Source organism: Calypte anna, chromosome 24 (assembly GCF_003957555.1).
Source record: "Calypte anna isolate BGI_N300 chromosome 24, bCalAnn1_v1.p, whole genome shotgun sequence".
NCBI classification, from domain to species: Eukaryota; Metazoa; Chordata; class Aves; order Apodiformes; family Trochilidae; genus Calypte; species Calypte anna.
Window position 1 is genome coordinate 3,153,492 of NC_044269.1, and position 20,184 is coordinate 3,173,675.

The 20,184-nt window shown below is 44.3% G+C and overlaps 1 pseudogene; it reads left to right on the forward strand.

Moving 5' to 3' along the window:
• The first annotated feature begins 12,987 nt into the window (after positions 1-12,987).
• LOC115599628 lies at positions 12,988-13,119 on the forward strand (annotated as a pseudogene).
• The last annotated feature ends 7,065 nt before the right edge of the window (positions 13,120-20,184 follow it).

The window sequence follows — 20,184 nt, forward strand, 5'->3', positions numbered from 1 at the left end:
ATCGTGACTGTGAATGAAGCCAACGTGGTCTGTGACCCCAGAAATGTGTCCTTCCAGCCCTCCTCTCTGTTCCAGCTGGCCAGACATGGGGTTTTGAAGCAGCAGAAATTGAACTTAGCTCCAAACTGGGCTGCTATCACAGGTACAGCAAAAACACTGTGATACCCACCTTGATGCTTAGCCACGACCTTTCTTGTGCCTCTTTGGGTGTGTTTAAACAAGCACTGGTTTGGTGTTTTGTTTTGTTTTGTTTTTGTAATTCCATGAAACCACTGGCTTGGTCAGTTTTAATCCCTTTGTCTTGTGGAGCTCCCTTTCCCAAAACTCTCTGTTCTCTAGCCAAGAAGCTGCCTGTGTAGGAGCTGAAGCAGGGAAGAAGCAATTGTGTTTCTCCCCACACCCTGCTTGAAGAACTTACAGTAATTGAGGGCTTTGTTTTCCTTGGCATGAAAGCAGAAAGTGCCAGTGTGATGAACTAAACTGAAATTAAGTGCATCATTTAGAAGTTAATTGAAGGCTAAACACAACATTTAGAGTCTTTCCTCCGAGCCATACCTCTGTGTCTGAGTGCTGTGCAGAGCACTGCCCATCAGCAACACTAAAGCACCAGAAATGAAAGTGTGGCTTGCAGACATGATCCTTGGTTGCCTCACCTTCAGCTAAAAGTGCTGAAAACGTTGTTTTTTTCTAGTGCCTGCAGGCACTAGATCATCAAGGGGAGAAGCAGGAGCCTTTGTAAGGAATATGAAATCATGGGGGGAGCAAGTGGTCAGTAAAGTGTGAAAGGAAGAAGGTGCTCTTGATACACACTGCTTCCCGTGTTTCTCACTTCTTGCCATCCCTCTTGGCTTCCCCAGTGGTTCTCTTTGTCCTGGGCTTCCTAATTGTGGTGCTGACCACCTTGGCTATCATACTCCAGCCTGCTCTCCCCACCATTAGCCCCCTGAAGAGCTGGAAGCCACGATGGAGGAGCCTGGGTGAGCCACACATCCCCCCAGAGTACATCCTCCTGAAGGACAGGTAAACCACTTTTTCATGGGGGATATCAGGAGCTCAGACCCTGACAGCACAAAAACATGTCCTGGTGCAGTTACTGACTCGTTCTCTCCCTGATGATGGATTTCTTGCCAGCTTTACACTGTGCTGAGTTTCTAGCTGCATCCTAGGGAGCTTCCTAGGAGTTCTCCAGCAGTTTTTTCTCTCTCTTCCAGTGTAATGAATGGAGTAATGTTGCCTGAATTACCTGGCTTAGGCTTCCCCTGCATGTTTTGACTTCAATCTGGACAAGAAACTTATCCTTCTGTTTGACCTAGGCTTGTGATCCAGCAGTGCCTGGTGTTACTGAGAAACATGAGGTGCTCTTCACCCTTTTTTTTTTTGTCATTCCCTCTAGTCTTCAGTTCTATCAGATTGCTGGTCCTCGTGGTTCTGGGGAAGATGCTGGCATTGGAGAGAAAGGAGCTGCACATAATTCAGGTGAAGTGCTGTGCCATCTCCAGGTGTTTTCCCATTGGTTTCTTAACTCTCAGGTGTGATATTTTCAAATGTACTGACCCAGAAACCTGTGCACACACATGAGGTCTCACAGGCACCTTTCAATTCTAGATCCATTTGATCTCTTCAGCTGGGGAGTGGAACCTCCTGTCATTAGAAAGGGTTTTGTGTTTTCCTCCTGAGGAATTTGAAGAGCAAGTGCCCAGCCCTGAAAATTTTTTAGAACAATGCTGCATTCAAATGGCTACTGAAGAAAACAAACCAAAGATCTTTAAAACTATTTTCTGGGGTTCTCCTGTTAGTCATTCTGTTCTCTGAAGGCAATTAACTCATGGCTCTTGTTTGTGATCTCATCTTGGAAACTTCAGGATGTTCACAAGGTCTAGAGCCCAGCAGATGGCACCATCTAGTGATGTGAGAACAGCTTACAGAGGAATAAACACCCTGAGAGTGAAGTTAGGAGCTGATGTGAATGCTCTGTAATGCTCCCCCCTTACTAAGGAAAAAAATCTCTTCCATCTCTTGCCTCATCCCCTTCATCCTTTAGAGTACACAGAATGCTGTCACCTCCCACAGACAGGCAGTTTCCCTTTAGGAAAACCTGAGAATGGACTCGTGGGTAAAGGTGAGACTGGCTTTGTGTTTCAGATGAGCATTTTGCACTGGGGGTTCTGGAGGATTTCAGTGTTCGCACCCTGTATGATAAGCTGGAAGATCAGAATGTGCACCTGGCATCTCAGCTGGCCAAGCACAGGAGGGATGTGTTGGTGTTTTATAAGGGAATCAGCCAGCAAATTCAAAGTCTCCTGGTCAGTGTGAAGAAAGGAGGTTGGAGCCAGGGGGGGGTTGGGCTCTTTTCCCAGGCAACTCTCAGCAAGACAAGAGGGCAGGGTCTCAAGTTGTGCCAGGGGAGGTTTAGGTTGGAGATGAGAAAGAATTTCTTTCTGGAGAGGGTGATCAGGCATTGGAATGGGCTGCCCAGGGAAGTAGTGGATTCTCCGTGTCTGGAGATCTTTCCAAAGAGCCTGGATGTGGCACTGAGTGCCATGGGCTGGGAACCACGGGGGGAGTGGATCAAGGGTTGGACTTGATGATCTCTGAGGTCCCTTCCAACCCAGCCAATTCTATGATTCTATGATTCTAAGAAACACTTCAGGAAAAAGTCTTAGGGCAGTGATCTTTGTAAGATAAATGGTTCTGAAGGAACAGTGTGCTGAGGGATAGATGCTACCCCTTCAGTACCTTATTTTGGCATTAAATAGTTATCCTCATCTCTACTCTGATATGAGAGAATGTGGGATGGGTGGGTTGTGGATCAGGGGTGGGTTGTCAGGCTTGCACTGTATAATGGTGCTGCTCTCTCTAACCAGGACATGCTGCAAGGACTGGATTCTGAAGGCCTGAAAAGCAATTGTGGGCAGAAAGATGCAGACAGCAGCTGGGCAGCAGTGGACTTGGAAGAATATGATGAAAACTGTGGCAGCAACTTCCAAGCAGGTGAGAGACCCAGAGTGCAGAGCAAGAGAGGAGCTGAGTGTAAGGGCAGCTTCAGTGGACCCCTTAAAAAAATGTCACAGTTCTTACATGTCAGAAGAGGTACCACCAGCTGGTGTCTTCCAGTATTGCTGTAGGTCTCTGAAAGCTGACAGCCTTTTTTTCATGTGAGTTCAGGGAGGAGATAGGTCTCCCAGCTTAGGAAGGGGTAAGCATAGAGTTATTTGGGAATGTTACAGCATGAGGCACCTTGGAGCCCTCTCATGGCATTTCCAAAGAAAGGTTCCTGCTCTTGGTTTGGTTCTGGAGATAATTCCATGGGTTTCTGTAGAAGGTCCACTTAAATGGCTTGCTGGTTTCATTAGGTGCTCCATGGCAGGAGGCAACAGAGTTAATGAAAGCTCTGGAAATGCTGATTGGGAATGCTCTGTATAAGACCAGAGCTGGGAAACAAGAGATGGAGCAGAAGATCCCAAAAGAGGATGTGTTGGCAGCTGTACCCTCACTGGACAGCCTGACCACTGGAAGTAAATCAGAAGCAGTGGAAGGGCAAGTGAGTTATTACAGACCTCTATTTCTGGGTCACCAATCACCTTTCTGATATTTTTGTTTTCATTTGCCCATTTCTTCAACTCTGGGGTTCTTTTTGTCCCACAGGATCACGAGCTGCCTCAGCAATGTGGGCTCTTCCATGGGAAAGATGCTTTATCCAACTTTACTGGACATGAAGGACAAGGTAAGGGTACCAATTGTGGGTACCATGGCTGCTTTCCAGATGTCACAGCAGAAGGCTGACAGAGTCAGGTCTAGGTTAAGAGAGGGTATGGATGTTTGCAGTCACAGCAGATGGATAATTACTTTTTCCCATTTATGCTGTTTCTTACCTTCACAATTTACTTATTTATTTTGCTGAGGTGGAACACTGAAAGTTCTACAGCTCAGCAAAGCCACTTCTGCCTCCTTTCTTTCTCTGTAAGAGGGAAGTTGAGGAGCTTTTGTCTCCACAGAAGAGCTTTGGTGTCATCATACTAATTCAGTGCTAATGTGGAGAGGTCAGGAACATTCTGTATCATCAGGTCTATGATCTTCACAGCCTCTGGGTGTGAACACACTATTTCCCTGCAGCAACGTCTATGTTGGAGTTATCCAGCCACGAAGAGCCCCTTCTTCCTTTAGGCTTAAAAGTGCCACCCTGTTTTCTCCAGGTTTAGATCACCAGCCAGCTTATCTGTCTGAGTTGGAGGTAGAGGACCTGCTAGCAGCGTCCCCCATTGCCAAGACTCTGTGTGACATCAAGCAAGCTCTGCTGAATCTACAGCAATCTTCAGAGCCTGGTAATCCAGGTAACAAATCATGGTCTCTATTGCAGTTTCTGTTTCCCTGTAGTGGACAGGACACAAGATCACATCAAGGGAGGACAGAAGTTGTCCCTCATCCTTGGGGTCTCTGCTGTTGAGCTGCAGGTCTTTACAAAAGGGTTACCAGAAGGTCAATGAGCAGAAGACCAAAGTGCTCAACACATCTGCATGTGTAGACTTCTTTCCTCCTTTCTCTAATCAGCTTCTTACACAGAGAATTTTTGTTTCTTAGGAATTATTTTGTTATTAATTTGTTTCTCACCAAAGGTTCCAGGGGAAAATGTTGTCACCCAGCCAAGATCTGTGATCTTAGGGAGCAATTTACCATCAAGGGAATGAGGGGGCTGGTTCCCTCCGTGTGTACTGTTTTATAGTAATAAAAGAACAAAGAGTCAAAAGGAGCAGAATGTCTTCTGAACTGAATGTTCTCCCCAGGTTGTTGCTGAATTTTTAGACTGCAAGGCTTGGAGTTGGAACTTGTTAATGGTGTGGGTTTGGTGGAATTCGGGGTGGATCATTTGCATTATGTTGAAATTCAGATACTGTGAGCTCTGCAAAGGCCTGAATACAGTGTCAGGGTGCAGTTTGCCTCAGAGTCCAGAATTAGTGAACCAGAGCATGGTGCTGGCTGAGGGTCCTGCCCTGGCTTCTTACCCTTTGGGTGAGACCTTAGTGGTGGCACAGCAGTTCCATAGCAGCTCCTCAATGCTGGGGACTAACTTTGCATTCTGCCTTCATTTTGCATTTCTGCACCAGACAGCAAACATCAAACAAGCCTGGGGAGCTCAGCCCTCTTCTCAGCTGCTGGATTCATGGGCCACAAAGAGGAATGAAGCTCTGCTGCTGGAAATCCAGAGGAGCCACCTTGCTCAATGGATTGAAGATGCAGGAGCACAAATATTTTATTTTCTGCAAAGTAAAATAGCCAGCAGCTTGTTTTCTTGAGGAACCTAGCTTATCCTTGGCAATGGCTGAAGTTGGTTTATTGGGAGAGTGTGTGTGTGTGTCTGTGGACAGAGCTGCAGTACTTGACATCTCAAGAGTAGATATATATTTAGTTAGAGATGTTCTTGGTCAAATATGTAATGAATAATCCATATTCTGTTTGCTTAACCTGATTGAAAGATTTTAACATTTGCTTTGGATTATCAATAATTTGTAGACTTAAGAAGGAAGCTGGTGTGTTTGGCATTGTTTAATAATTTTATTGTAAAGATATTAAAGGGGAAAACGTGCAAGGCCACAGGTGGTGTAAGAACCCCTAATTCCCAATGCATTTGGTGCAGTCTTTATGTTCTCAGACTCAAAGAATATTTGGGAGGATTTTTCAAATATAGTTTAGAGCCATACTTCTAACCCTTGCCTGCCATCTCTACATTGCCTCTGCATGTTTTCAATACACTCACACTGATCTCAGTAAGGCAAAGACCTTGAAAGTCTCTAGAAATGTGCTTTTTTTGAGCAGAGAGTGCACTTAAACCACTCCCTGTAGTGGTGACTGCAGGGATCAGTGTAGCTGCTGATGTCCAGGCTTTGGGAACCTCCTCTTTAAACTGCAAATGTGCTTCCCACCACTCTTATTCTTTTGGCCTGTCTGTATGATGCCAAGGAGAGCCTGGCTGTCGAGTGGGCTTTGCTTCTGCTACATCAGAGCACCTGCTCTGTCTCTTTCTGCAGAGTATTCCTCACCTCCAGGTGAAGTGCAGCAATGCAAAACTTGACCTGTGAGCCAGCACAGTTCCTTGACAACCCCTCCAGGGAGGCTTCAGGCAACTGTTTCCAAGAGCAAAGTGTATTCTCTTCTCGTTGTGATATTTACTGAATTGCTGATATGGGAAGAGGTTTGTGAACTCACTCCTTCCTGCTTCCTTGACATAAATCTGTGTTTACTCCTCCTGCCTTGCATAACCAATCGTGGGTATCAAGAGGGTGAGATTTCAGGAGCCAAGACAGAAGCTCTCAGTTTTGTTTCCACTTACTGGAGTCTCTGGTGGGTCCAGAGCAAGTGCGAGGTCTTTTTCCCCATCTGCTCATTTATGTTGCTCCATGTTTTCTGAGCTTGCCCCCAAAATGAAAGGTTTGTTTGGCTCTTCCCTCTGGGAGAACTCAGCTATTCCTGACACTCTGAGGGGACTTTAAGAAAACAGGATTTTAGGAAGCAAAGTGTACCTATAGACAGAACACCTGTAGGTCACTACAGATATGTGTATGTGACAGGTAGGTCACTATGTACTTGCCTGTTGTAGAATATGGTAGTGAAAAAAAAAATCTGTCATTTTTCTCCTCATTTCTTTGATTTTTAGGTGAGCAAAGATGTTTGTAACACAACTACATGGGAGTGTGGAGTAAGCATCGTCAGGGATTGCGTTCTCTTTAATATCCCCAGGGAAATGTGGTACCCAGACTGGTGGTAAAGTTATCTCTGTCACTTGTGGTTCCAGGTTATATTTGTAAAAGGCAGTGTGGAAGTCAGCAGTAAATAAAATTTGTAACAGTAAAAGTTGTAACAATTCTTCAGTGAAAACAATTTGGTTTGGGTTTAGATCCAAACAAAGATAAGTGTTTGGAATTTTGCTAGAACCTCTCTTTCTTCCCTCTGTGGTTTTCTTAACAAGCACACTTCACTTATAAGTAAACATTTATGAGTTTCAAAATGGTTTGGGGCCTTTTTCCCACAAGACCAAAGAGTATCAATGAAAAGCCCAGAGTTTCACACAGCATTTCTTTTCACGCTCTGTTAATAGTTCCATGGGAAGGAAAGAACAAATAAAAAGAGGAGTGTTGCAACCACTATTTTTGCTCTCCTTCTCAAGTATTTGCCGTTGCTAGCTCTTTTTCTAGAGGTCTGTAGAATCTTCTGGAAGTTCAGAGCTGTCTGGAGTAGCTGTGAAGTCCCCTCACATTCAAAAAATGCCATTTCCCTGAGACTGCTGGGAAGAGGGATGGAGCACAGGGTCACAGATTTGGAATTTGGAGAAGGGTCACAAGGCTGTTGGGTTTTTTTGGTTGCTTTGACTTAAGTCTCTCTTCACAGAAAATGAGAAGGCCCAATGTTCAGTGTAAAGTTCAGCTTCTCTGGAGAACTTCAAGCAGTGCTGTGTCTGGGAGAAGAAAGGTATGGTTGAATTCCCAGAAAAGGAACCTCTTTAGTTTATGGTTCCGTGTGGCTCTTGAGTTTGGAAATGAGCACATTATCTGGTTAATCCTTGCCTCCTAAATGTACACAGCTAAATACAATACTTGTAAATGCTGTTAGATGAAAAGCTCCAATGAAAGGTTCTGATGAAAATGCCCATCTGCAGAAATTACCCCATAAAGATTTCATTACTATGTCAACACCATGAATTGTGCCAAAAGCCCAGCTCTGCTTGGTGGATTCTTTGCAGGTTTTCACACTCAGCCCTTCAATAGTCATGCCAAGGAAGCTGCCCTTGATGAACACAACCACAGTGGCTGTTCTCCATCACCATAGAAAGTGCCCTGGATGAGGAGCCAGTTGATCCCCCAGCAAAAGAAGTTTGGGCAAAGTTGGGCTTCTATCTTCCCATCATACATCAAGTCCTGGAGTTGCAGATGATACTGTGTGTTCCACAGAAGGACATGAATTACATTTAATCTTATCAGCTGGTTTTCCTCTTCTCTCAGCAGCTAAACTGGGGAAGTAGGAAGATTCAAAAGTGTCACGTAGCAGAATGAAATCCTGGCAGCCACTGGGTGGTGAATCACAGACATGGGCTGAAGGACGAGCTGCAACCTCAGGTTGGTTCATCTTTAACTCAGTAGTTTTATTTCTGGAATTATCAAAGTACTCAAACAAGTTCCTAGTAATTTTATCTCATCTTCTTCCGGACTGTCTTATATAAATAACTTTATACCTCATCAATTAGGTTGTATATCTATGGGATGGACCCTGTCACATCTCTCACCTACTTGCTGAATCATCAGTCTTGATTTACTGAGCAAAGTATTGTAAATGTGCAGCACAATGACAAACCTATTAAAACTGCATATAAAAAAAGAGAAGCCTGTAAAAACTAATCAGTGAGAAGATAACATTTACCTATACAACACCCAGTGTGGTACATTGATCCTGCAGAGATTCACAAAGAATTATCAAGTTGCAATGTTTATTTCTACAGAGGTCTCTTGTTGCTTGAAAATATTCCAAATTAAACAAGATGATCTCCAGAATGGATTTTTGATAAAAATGAATAATGGATATTCTTATCCAAAATGGGTAAGAATAAGGTGCTTTCCAAGCAATATTCCATTTTCCAGTAAGATGTCTGTTCATTGTACAGTGAAACAGCATCAGAAACAAGTTATTTCAAGGGAAGTCCCTTTTCTTTCCTGAACTTACAGAATTCAGTCTGGCAAGAAATCTGAGAAAATGAAAATAGGGTGAAGGGAAGGAGAAGAGAGAAGAAGGTAGACAAGAGACTTTTCTTATAAGGAAAGCAGGACAAAACCTTGTATTAAGTCAGGTATCCAGTCCAGTCATTGGGAGAACTGGAGGAAACTTGGAAAAAGGAAAGGAAATGTGGTTTTCCTTGTTACTTTTTAATGACTGGCAGTATTAGACCCCAAAAAGGAGGGACCTTGAAAATCCATTTCTGTCTACCTCAAGCAACAGGCATCGAATCCCAAGCTTCCCCTCACCCTTTTGTCATCCAGGGTAAGTTCTGACAAAGCAAAGCCCCAAGCAGCAGAAAATACTCACTGTTCTCTGTGAATAATCTGCTGCAGCCCATCACACCTACACATTAGACTAACAAAGCAAACAACTCTCTATATTTTCCTAGTTCCAAACCCATACCAAGTGTACGCCTGTGGTTTTCTTATCAGGAGAAAAGCCACTAATAAGCCTATTTCTTGGAGCACGTTTGCCAAGCCAAACACAGATAAAAGTGACAAATGTGGCATTAAAATGGTGATGTCCACTTCTGACTGAAGTGGACCAAGAGCCATTGTGCTTAGGTCAGACAGGGTGGCTGTGTAAACAGGGCAAGGGCAGGGACCAGCTGAGATCTGGCTTGTGGTCAGCAGGTATAGGTCAAAGGCCTCTCATAATGCTGGGGATTGGGGTCAGTCCCTGTTTTTTTGTTGGTTTTTTTTTTCTGTAAAAAAGAGTTTTTAGAAGTAACTTGGCTGAAGGAGCAAGCTCTTTAGAAGCCACAGGCTGAGCTGTAGTGCAGGGGGAGAAGGGAGGAAGGTTGAGTTAGCACAGTCCTGGGTGTAGATCCTGGGTTAGTAGCTCTTTGGAAAATGCCCAGACAATGAATATGCTCAGAAATAATGGAAAAAGTGGTTTGGATTCACATTGCAACGTTGCTGCAGGGCTCAGAAATTAGAACTATAAAAAGACATAGCCCCCTCTCTCTTACTGCTCTGCAGTTGGATTTATGCCACTTCAACAACATTCTGATGAATTTGATGTACATGAGGTCAGGATCCATGGGGTGGTTTTTTGGGTTTGTTTGTTTGCTGTTGTTTTTTTTGACTTGTGGGAGTAGCCAGAGATTTTTTTTCTCTTCTAGCAAAAGAAGGGTTGCACACCAGGTCAGCAGTGCTTGAACCTTCTCCTGGAGAAACAATTTTAAATTTAAGATGTAAATGTTATTTGATACATAGTAAGGCCATCAGGAAATACCCCCCCATCAATGATTTGCCACCCTAAGGAGTTTTTCTGCTGTTTATTTACCTGTGCTTTCTAGGTCAGCAGTAACTAAGAACAAGGAAGACTTTGTAGTGTTATAAATCCTTTGCTTACCTTGGCTTCCCCTCCCTCTCTTAGTAAACTGCAGTTCCAAAACTAAGCAAAGCTCAGAAAAGAAGTATTCATGCCCTGAATTACTCCTCAGAGGTCTTATTCTTTTGTGGGTTTTCTTTTTTTTTCCCTTCCCACCACATTCACCTTCCGAACTGGGAGGGAAATTCAAGACTGGGTTGTGGAGATCCTGGACTCAAGGAGAAACTCACCTTGGGGCAGAGTTTAATCTCAGAACAAGCAAGCTGGATCCAGCTCCCATCCCATCAGGAGGCTGTGCAGCCAAGCAGCTCCTTTCCTCTCCAAGTCACTCTTCATACTCCGTTGGGTGGTGGGGAGCAGTTCTGCACCCCAGCTCTCAGCTGGGAACTGAGAAATTGAATGTTAATAAATATCTAAAGGGTGGGTGACAGGAGGATGGGTCCAGGAGGATGGGTCCAGGAGGATGGGTCCAGACACTTCTCCTTGGTCTCTGGTTACAGGACAAGGAGGTAATGGACATAAATAGGCACACAAGAGATTTAAATTAAATATGGGAAAATACTACCTCACCCTGAGGGTAACACAGCCCTGGAATAGATTGCCCAGGGGGTTTGTGGAGTCTCCATCCCTGGAGAACTGCCTGGATGTATCCCTCTCAAAGCAGCTTTAGGGGATCCTGTTCTAGCAGGAGACTTGGACAAGGTGATCCTCAGAGGTCCCTTCCAACCCCTGATCATTTTGTGATTTATCTTGGGAATGTTTGGTCTGTTCAGGTTGTAATGAACTTTTCTCCAAAGTAGCTCAAACCTGGCTATTTAATAACCTGGCTGTTATTTCAGACAGGCTGATACCTATAATAAATACCTATTATTTATTTAGGTATCAGGAAGAAACAGCTCAACTTTAAAATCCCATAGGAAATTACACCTGAAATATACTTTACCCACAAGTCTCTTTGGGGGTAACTTTATTTTGGGAGGGGAAACAAAACCCTGCAAGGGGAAAAAGAAGATCTTCATGGATAAGAGACCTGGTTTATTAAGGGCTTCTTATTATAGTTTCTGAATTATTCTTTCTGGCACTTCAAATCTGTGACCTGCTAGTGTCAGCTTGATGTGATGAAGCTGATGTTCCACATTCTCTCCTAAGCCTCTGGTCGTGGTCCAGGAGGCAGACAATTGTCACAGGCTCACCTGAGCCATTTTGCTTCATTTCCTTCCCCCCCTTTGCTGCACCAAAGCCCTCATGTCTGTCACCTGGAGCTGTGATTGATTCTTCTGTGCTGCTGGAAATTCACCTCTGCTGACTCAGGCTGTGACAGGGAGGGACCAGGGAGGTGTCAGAGCCTGGGGCAGCAGCAATCCATGGAGGTGACAGGATCTGCTGGTGTCAGCAGAGAAGAGAGGGCACAATCTCTGCATGCAGACTCTCCCCCTTCCCTGCTGATACCAGTGAATTCTCCTTACTCAGGAAAATCAGTGATTTTACTCAGGGTCAGACTTGTGCCAGCATTTTTTTATCATTTCCTTTTTGTATCACACAAAATAATTATGTTTTCTATGTCACACCCAGCTGAGGGACACCTCTTAGTGTGTCACCTATTGAGCCCAGCCTGCCTTCCATAATGCAGATTGAACAGAGCACCAATGTATCTAGGGGAAAGAGGAGCTAAGTGAGAGATCCTGTGTGGAAAGAGAGAATATTTTTATCTAAAAAATTAATTCTTGTTTGGAACTGTATTTTCCTTTCAGTCACTGTTCTTCCTGTTCAGTCTCTGGTGTAGCAGCCTGATCCTGTAAGTGCTTTATTCAAGAGAGACAAGTAGTTATTGTACTTATGGAAGATTTTCAAAACTCTGCTGTGCAATTTGTGCAATTTATCTTTTTTTATTATTTTTTGCCACCTAATGCAGATCTGTGACAGATCTTGACTGTTTTCAGGCATTCTCTTGAAATCACAAAAGAAATACAGTGATGCTTCACGAGAGCAGAGGTGCCAGAGGGAAGCATAGAATCATAGAATTAGCCGGGTTGGAAGGGACCTCAGAGATCATCTAGTCCAACCCTTGACCCACCGGAGCAGTTGCTAGACCATGGCACTGAGTGCCACATCCAGTCTTTTTTTAAATGTCTCCAGGGACGGAGAATCTACCACCTCACCGGGCAGTCCATTCCATAGCCTGATCACCCTCTCCGTGAAGAAATTCTTTCTAATATCTAACCTAAACCTCCCCTGGCACAACTTAAGACTGTGTCCTCTTGTCTTGTTGAAGGTCATCTGTGAAAAGAGTCCAGTTCCCACCTCGCTACAGCCTCCTTTCAGGGAGTTGTAGGCAGCAATGAGGTCTCCCCTGAGCCTCCTCTTCTCCAGGCTGAACAGCCCCAGCTCCCTCAGCCTCTCCTCACAGGGCCTGTGCTCGAGTCCCTTCACCAGCCTGGTTGCCCTCCTTTGGACCTGTTCCAGGACCTCTACATCCTTCTTAAACTGAGGGGCCCAGAACTGGACACAGGACTCAAGCTGTGGCCTCACCAGCGCTGAGTACAGGGGCAGAATCACCTCCCTGGACCTGCTGGTGACGCTGTTTCTGATACAGGCCAGGATGCCATTGGCCTTCTTGGCCACCTGGGCACACTGCTGGCTCATGTTCAGTTTCTTGTCGATGCAGACTCCCAGGTCCCTTTCTGCCTGGCTGCTCTCCAGCCACTCTGTGCCCAGCCTGGAGCTCCCCATGGGGTTGTTGTGGCCAAAGTGCAGGACCCGGCACTTGGCCTTGTTGAACCTCATCCCATTGGAATCGGCCCAGCTCTCTAGTCTGTCCAGGTCCCTCTGCAGAGCCCTCCTGCCTTCGAGTTGGTCCACACTTCCTCCCAGCTTGGTGTCATCTGCGAATTTGCTTCTTAGCGGTGGATCACTCGGCTCGTGCGTCGATGAAGAACGCAGCTAGCTGCGAGAATTAATGTGAATTGCAGGACACATTGATCATCGACACTTCGAAGCATTAGTGCTACTTCTGAAAGAATATTGGATTAACTTCTGAGCATGTAAAGCAAACTGATGGTTTAAAGAAAGCCAGCAACCAAAATTATTGCATCAGTGTAGGCAGCAATGTGTGTAAGTACCAGCTGGTCCTGGGTAGCCAAGAAGTCTGCCCAGGCTTCAGATCTGGCAAATGAACTGCACAGGATTTTCTGCTTAAGAGGCTTGTACAGAACAATGTGGTTTTTCCTGTAGTTTCTAAGCTGCACAGCCAAAAAAAGTTTTCTGTTTTACAAGAGTGATGGCTGGAGAAGTATGGAGACTATGTAGGGCTGGAGCAGTGGGACAGAACAGGGGTGCTGAGTGACTGAAGTGTTCATAGGTTGGAAAAATAAAAAATGCAAACACTTCCAATATTTTTATTTTCAAGATAGTTTCAGGCCTGGACATTTCTTGCTTGTTGACAGTAGGTGGCTGATAAAAAGTACCTTTTGCTTTTTCTGTTGACACTGGAATGAGATGGAGCCAAATGGGGATCAGTGTAGCTGTAGGGTTCCACTACAAGGCACAAAAGGGTCTGCTGGAGATTATTTATTGAGGTGAAATTTGGAGGGACTGTGGCTGAGCAATTGTTGTGAAGCTTCAAGGCCATGATCTATGTGTATCAACTGCTATAAAATCAGTTTTTCCTGCTGTTTAAAAATAGGGTTGGATATGTTGAACTCATGTACCATGACAGCACAGGAGTTTGCTGACCTGCAGGGGAGAGATTTCATAGTTGTTAGGGTTTAGCAGCACTAAACCAGCTAAAGTTGATTCCAGCTGAGCTTTGTTTCCTAAGTAGCATGCTTAGTAATGCAAGCATTTAAATGATGCCAAATGAGCTTTGAAGATAGCATCTCAAAGGTAACAAATGGTAGGGCATGTTGCTGGGGGGGTTATGGTTGGCCCAGAGAAACTTTCAATCTAGCATCATTCTGCTTTATTTAGGTTTCATTTGTGGCCACACAATTAGCACCTTCAAATTTTAGCTGTTCTTTCAGCAGAAAAATAAACTTCACTTGTGCAATGTGGAGCTGAAGGAAACTCAGTTATAGTTACAAGGAACTGAGTGTCATTATGAATGCAAAGTAGGTTGTGCTTTCCAGTGCTGTTACCTGGAATGAGATGGGTTGAGTGATTATAGGGTGTGCAAGGCTGCCAGAAAATACCTTCTCCCAGGGGGTCTTTCCCACTGGTGGGTCTGGACTAGTTTTTCAGTCATTGCAAAATAATGTTTTGGAAAAAGTTCATGAACTGACATAGTTAGAGCAGGTGTAATAAGGCATGACTTAGGAGAAGTTGTTTTCCCTCTGTGAAAATCTCTAGGATCAGAAGACATTAATGTGCTCAGCTTAACAACAGGTGAGAGTTTTGTCTGAGGATGGGCTGGAACAAATCTTTGGGGTCTGTAAATCAGGATGCCCTGGATTGTGTCAAGTTAAAGAAATGTCTGAGCACATCTCAAGGCCCAAGAGTGGCCCCATCCTCACAGTCTGTGATTGCAGTGTTGTCTCCTTCCTTGTGCTTTGCATACCTCTTTATGTGATTTTACTTTGCTAGGGTACAGAGATCTACAGAGAACTTGTTACCCTCAGGAGCAGCCAGCCCAGAATTTATTGTGTGGTGGTGCACCAGCATTAAGCTCTTGAATTACAAGAATAAATGGGCTGGGTGTGTCTTCCTAGCATCATTGAGATCATTTCTGTTTTCACTAAGTGTTGACACTGTAGTGAGAACATCACTTGTCTGCAAATGTTTGCAGGAGAATGTTAATTTCTGTGTTTTCCTTCCTCTTTCAGTGGAGATAAACATGGGCCAGCAAGGTCATGGAATCTTCTCAAGAGGTTACCTGCACCCTTGCACCCGTGGAGGTTGTCACCAGAGGAGGTAATAAGAACAATTTTCACTGTATAATTTGGGTACAGTTTTGTTTCCAAATGTGAACCATGTGAATTAATGACAGTGAAGGCACCACCTCTCATGGAAACAAATCCTCACTGTAGTGGGAGGAGCCCTTCTTGCTCCTAGGGCTGATCCTGAGGCCTCGGGGTTTAGCCCATTCCTGGACGATGTCCTAGGGCTGTTCCTGAGGCCTCGGGATCTACCCCTTCTTGCCTGCTCCTGGGGCTCCTCGAGCTGTGGGCTTCTCCATCCTCACTGAAGAGTGAGAGCTCTCTCCGTGGGTGTCAGCTGCTCTCTTATTGGCCCCCTGCTCCTGCACATGCTCAGGAGGGAGGCCAGACACAGGTGAACCCACACCCACTCATCAATAACTCAGGGCACCTGGTCCTGTCTCACTACACCTCACTTGTACCCTTCCAGTCTACACTGACATCTCAGAAGCTCTCTCAAGCAGTTCTTCATCACTTACATCTTATTATGTGGTTAAAATCATCATATTGAAAATCCCTAGCTGTTAATAATTTGGAGAGGGAATGAGTACCCTACATGAGGTCAATGAAAATGATTTCCAGGGAAGGAAATGTGCTCTACACGTTGCCATCACTGAGAAGTTTGGATACTACACTTAGATGTGTCTATTTGCTACTGCCAAAACCAGTTTTTGTTTTTGAGCAGAAGGGATAATTCAGACCTACTCCACATAAGAACTTTGCCTTTTATGCAGTTACAGTAGAAGATAGATGCTATTATTTGCTACTGTTGTGAAGCTTGGCTAACCCCAAGAGAAATTGCTCATAATTCTGATTTATTCAAAACCTGTGTGTTGGGGAGTATAGCATGAAATCCAGCTGGCTCTACTATGAAGTCTTGTTATGAATGAACTTTTGAGCAATATAGTAACAAGGCCAAGAGACTGACTGACCCTGGGACAGAAATCAGTAGAGTTTTCCTGCCTAGGTGGCTTTGTACATACTGCATTGCACAGGAATTTTTTCCATCTTTAAATTCTCCCCTTTTTAGCTGCAGAGCAGCACTTTGCCCTAAGCCAACTCTCCCTTTTCATCTTGCTTGCCTCTTGACCAGAATGCAGGAATTATCTGGTAACAGAGCAGGTGACAGGGCAAAGGTGCTTGGGTTTTTTGGAGGTGGGAGGGGGAGAGGAGGAGAGCTAGTTTAAACTAGAGAAAACTGGGCAAAGAAGCTGCTGGTAAAAGAAGCAAAAGGAGGTAAAGGAAAGCTGTGAAGTTCAGCCTAATCAGTGGGGACATCTGACCTGTCTAGTCTGGCTGAGGCTGGAGCAAGAAACCAGAGTGCTGTGATAAAGAAAGGCTTCTTAGTTTATGAGCTAGTAAATTAACTCTTGGCATGCTTGCAAGTTAGTTGCAGGCAGAAAAGAAGCAGCCTGCCTGAGGATACCTTAACCTCGAGTTAAAAATCTACTTCTCTCCTTTGCCTACCTTTGAGTTATTTTTCAATGGCCTGTGGCTAAGGTTCCTACACGTTTTCTCTAAGGTTCCTACACATTTTCTCTAAGGTTCCTACACATTTTCACACCCCCCTGTGTGACACTGCTACCTAAAAACCCACCATGAGATTGAAGATGCCTTTTTGTGTATTTGGGTTGCTTCAGCTGGGATCTGGATGGTACCACGCTCTTGGCACTTCTTGTGAGTTGTCTCAGTGTGCTGTGATGGGACAAAAATGTTCCCTGAGTTTATTGGGTTAAATGAGGCCTGTGTTTGAGGATGGTTCCATGTTTGTTTGCAGCAGATACCATCACCTCATGCCTTACTGGGATGGCAGGAGGGGATGGTTGTGCTGCACTGGGAGCTGCTTCCTGCATCTCCTCTTATGCAATGACCTGTCTTGTCCTGGGCAGTAATTCCTGGACTTAATGAGTTCAAACAAACATGCATGCCAGGGAGCAAATGTAGGATTCATTCTTTCCATGCCTGGTTGTCCATTTTGCCTTAATGGTTTTGAGAGCTTTTGTAATACTGGGAAGTTTCTTAGGTTTAGAAATGGTGAATCTGTCTTTAGGCATCCATGGGCTTTGCCCCTCTTTGGAAATGTTGTTGTTCTTCTTATTTCTTAACTTGTCTTCTCAGTTGCTTTGCAAACCTCTGGTTTGGGTGTTCTGCACAGGCATTGATACAGTCAAACAAACTGCAAAATGCATCTTGTCCTCTCAAAGAAAACGTTGGTGTGATGGAGTGGCACTACCCCTAGGCTTTGAAGAGGCCTTTTAGCTAAAGCAGCATTTGACACATAAAGTATTTGTTGACAAAGTAAAACTTAGAATCATAGAATCATAGAATTAGCCGGGTTGGAAGGGACCTCAGAGATCATCTAGTCCAACCCTTGACCCACCGGAGCAGTTGCTAGACCATGGCACTGAGTGCCACATCCAGTCTTTTTTTAAATGTCTCCAGGGACGGAGAATCTCCCACCTCACCGGGCAGTCCATTCCATAGCCTGATCACCCTCTCCGTGAAGAAATTCTTTCTAATATCTAACCTAAACCTCCCCTGGCACAACTTAAGACTGTGTCCTCTTGTCTTGTTGAAGGTCGTCTGTGAAAAGAGTCCAGTTCCCACCTCGCTACAGCCTCCTTTCAGGTAGTTGTAGACAGCAATGAGGTCTCCCCTGAGCCTCCTCTTCTTCAGGCTGAACAGCCCCAGCTCTCTCAGCCTCTCCTCATAGGGCCTGTGCTCGAGTCCCTTCACCAGCCTGGTTGCCCTCCTTTGGACCTGCTCCAGGACCTCTACATCCTTCTTAAACTGAGGGGCCCAGAACTGGACACAGTACTCGAGGTGTGGCCTAACCAGCACTGAGTACAGGGGAAGAATCACCTCCCTACAGGTACTAGAGCACTCTATTTCAGAATCATTTACTGGTTTAAAGGTTTCTGCTCCAGATCACCAGCTGCACTTTAAAAAAAAATAATTTCTTTTTTCTCTTAGAGCTCTTCTAAGTTGCTTTTTTTCCCCCTAAAATAATTATACACGCAGAAAATGGGATGCTACAATTTTTTCCCACTACCTTTTGCACAGGGGGGACATGGAGACACATGTAAGCTCATTTCCCAGGTATTACCATGACAATTCTTTTGCTGCTCTCTCAGGAGAATATGTTGATGCTCAACTGAGTGTTCCACATCCACCTTTTAAGTTTTGCTCTCAAAACTTCTTTATTTTTCCCCTTTGCTGTTGGTGGTTTTCCAACCAGTTTGTTTCCTCCTGATTTGTTTGGCTCTTCTTCAAGTCAAGGACCCCCATGTGTTAAACTTCTCTCTGCTGCTGGGGAGGATGCCTTTGGCAGACAAAATGCTTTGTGGCACTGCAAAAGAAGAATGTTGTGCTCCAAAAGAGAGAAAAGGAGCTATACAAAGAGAGACCAAACCCAGCACCAGGCTGGGTGACAGCCTGTAGGGACAGTACTCTCCTGAGTGATGTGTTTAAGAGGTGATAGCTATCAGGAGTTAGGGCACAACCAGAGAAACTTATTTTTGTAAAAATTTGTTGCTGCCTCCAACCAGTGGGAGAAAACTCTCTATTTTTTAGATGATTTTGCACTGTATTTCCTAGTGATGTTATAGTTTTATATTTTCTATGTGGAAAAAAGCTGTCCAGTTATCTTTGCCACAAGTTTTTTCAAGGAAATATATTATTTTTTTTTCAGTAAACCAGACATAGTGCCAAAACTGCCCCCACACTGTGTAAAAACTCCCTTCCTCCCTTTTTCTTTCCTCTTCCTTTCTGTATTTGAAGGGGTCACTCTGGCTAAGTCCTGCAGATCTGTAGCTGGTGGAGAGTGGTTTTTCCTTATAGCATCTCCTCCTTTTTTTCCTCTCTCTTAAGCAGAAGACAAAAAAAAAATCAGAGAGATGACAAAGTGTTGAAATGAGCCAGCTTGGCACCTCATGTATTTGTTGATGTCTCACAGAGCTGCACTGCCAAGTGATAAGCAGCTGGAATTTGGGCTCACCCATTGTTGACATGCTGATTTTTTGTCACTCTTCCTTCTTCCTCTGTAATTCCTCTTCTTCATGGCAGGGTGTGAAAAACACTGATATCCAGGGGAGGTGACACTCAGCCAGGTAGTGAGGAGCTTTGGGAAGGGGAGGCTCACAGAGTGCAAAGGAGTTTCTGGCTTCTAGGGTGTGAACATCTGGGAAGAGCAAGCTTTGGGCTGGAAAAAACTCTTCTTTTTGTCCTCCCTCTTGGTTTCTCTCTCCTTGGTATAATCCCTCTTGGTGTTTGCTGCAGCCTCTGTTTGCATCTGCCTCTGTTTCTTCTCTAAAGCTTGTCTAGGCTTGTATTTCAATGTGAAATAGCAGGTTATTTATTGCTTGGTTTAAGAGTGGTAAAGCCTTTGTCAAAACAATGCCTCCTGGTTCTTGCTAAAATGGCTAAATTAAAGACCTGCCTTCAAATAGAACTTTAACTGTACTTATCTAATGCATCCTAAGCTTTATTTTGCCACAGAGATTGTGGCTTTTGGAAAGTGAGCATTGAATTTGGTATCTCAGAGTGTTTGTGCCTTGGTTTTCAAGATGCATTTATTGAAACTGAAGGATGTTAGCCTGCTAATGGGGACCAGAAAAAGCAGGTATATGTTTCTTTCCTCTTTGACCTGGCAGAGGTTAGTTCCTCTCTTTTTACACTTTGAGTCTTTGTAAGAAAATAAGATGGAGAGCTGGTTTCTGGAAAAAAGTTTTATTATCAAATCATTCCTATACAGCATTTTTACCCTTGATAAGGTAACACAGATCTCTATATGCTCTCACTTGGAATTCAGTTCCACCAAAAAAAGAAAATCAGCAAACACCACCTTTAGTGCAAATTAATGCCTTAGATTATCTGGATTTTCTGGTTTGTTTCGTTGGGGTTTTTTTTCTTTTCTTTTTTTTTTTCCCTTTGCATGTGTTTTCCTCTCAGAGTGCTCTCCAAGTTCATCTTTGAATGAGGGAAAATTGTGCTTGTTACAAAAATAGGTAGCATTTCAATTTCTAGACAAGTGTCAGCTTTACAGTACAGTGGGAGGTAATTCATCAACCTCTAAAGTCCTTACTTCTTCATGAAACTCATGAAATTTCTTCACCCCACCATGGGGTGAACACATGCAGGATATTGCACAGACAGGACAATAAAGCAGCAGAGGCTGTGC